General features: G+C 34.4%; 1 pseudogene; it reads right to left on the reverse strand.

Moving 5' to 3' along the window:
• Positions 1 to 349: 349 nt before the first annotated feature.
• Positions 350 to 514, reverse strand: LOC142865974 (uncharacterized; annotated as a pseudogene).
• Positions 515 to 716: the final 202 nt, after the last annotated feature.

Here is a 716-nt window from a genome sequence, read left to right on the forward strand (position 1 = left end):
CTTAGAAACATACAGCCTCTCTAGGCTCAACCAGGAAGAAATATGATTCCTGAACAGACCTATATTAAGTACTGAAATTGAAACAGCAATAAAAAACCTTCCTAAAAAGAAAAGTCCTGGATCAGATGGTTTCACAACTGAATTTTACCACACCTACAAAGAAGAACCAGTGTCTACCCTGCAGAAATTATTCCACAACATCGAAAAGGATGGAATCCTCCCCAACACATTTATGAAGCCAAATCACCCTGATAGCAAAATCAGGAAAGAATGCAAGAAAAAAAGAAAACTACACACCAATATCCCTTATGAATATAGATTCAAAATTCCTCAACAAAATATCAGTAAACTGAATTCAACAAAACATTTAAAAGATCATTCAACATGATCAAGTGGGATTCATCCCAGGGTTGCCAGGATGGTTCAACATATGCAAATCAATAAACATAATACATCATTAAACTGATAAGAACAGATACTACACTTGATCTTAGCCAAAAGGCCGAGATGCGATGTATAAACATAATACATCATATTAGCAGAATCAAGAAAAAAGCCATGTAATTATTTCAATAGATGCCAAAAAAGCACTTGATAAAATTCAACATCCCTTTATGATAAAAGCCCTCATCAAAATGGGCATAGAAGGAACATACCTTAAAGTAATAAAGACCATATATGACAAACTCACTGCCAACATTGTACTGAACAAGGAA

This window comes from Microcebus murinus, chromosome X (assembly GCF_040939455.1).
Source record: "Microcebus murinus isolate Inina chromosome X, M.murinus_Inina_mat1.0, whole genome shotgun sequence".
In the NCBI taxonomy this organism is placed as follows: Eukaryota; Metazoa; Chordata; class Mammalia; order Primates; family Cheirogaleidae; genus Microcebus; species Microcebus murinus.